A 567-nucleotide genomic window follows, 5' to 3' on the forward strand; every position below is an offset into this window, starting at 1 on the left:
ACATTGATTAGCTTGTTCAGGTGTGTTTGATTAGGGTTGGAGCTGAACTCTGCAGGACTGCGGCTCTCTAGGACCGAAATTGCCTACCCCTGCTTTAACCTCATTTTGGATTAATACTCTTAGCAGCTAGTTGTTTAAAGACAGACCAAATAAAAATCACATTTACCAGGGCATTTCCCAAAAAAAAGCATTGTATGGCTAAGATGATCGTAGAAACATTTGCCACCAAATGGTCTCAACAATCGACTTAGCTCACGATGCTTTTGAGAAACGTAGCCCAAAACATTGCAGTTAACCGCAGCAACATTCAAAACGTACGTTAGGACTGCGTTTACTGAAAAAATGCCGGCTAACGTTAACATTTGTGCCCTTCTTTGACGTTAACATAATCAGTGACGCTAAAATAGCATTAAAATGCGCATTCAAAAGCACTAGGGAAATGCCGCCCTTTACAGTGCTGTGTAAAAACAGCATTTCCCAAAAATGAAAACATTCCTTTGACATGATATTCTTACAACACTCAAAAAGCAAATAAGAAATTTTCACAGTTGTTTTGATTTACTTACA

This window comes from Sinocyclocheilus anshuiensis, unplaced genomic scaffold (genome assembly GCF_001515605.1).
Source record: "Sinocyclocheilus anshuiensis isolate Anshui unplaced genomic scaffold, SAMN03320099.WGS_v1.1 scaffold1008, whole genome shotgun sequence".
Lineage (NCBI taxonomy): Eukaryota > Metazoa > Chordata > Actinopteri > Cypriniformes > Cyprinidae > Sinocyclocheilus > Sinocyclocheilus anshuiensis.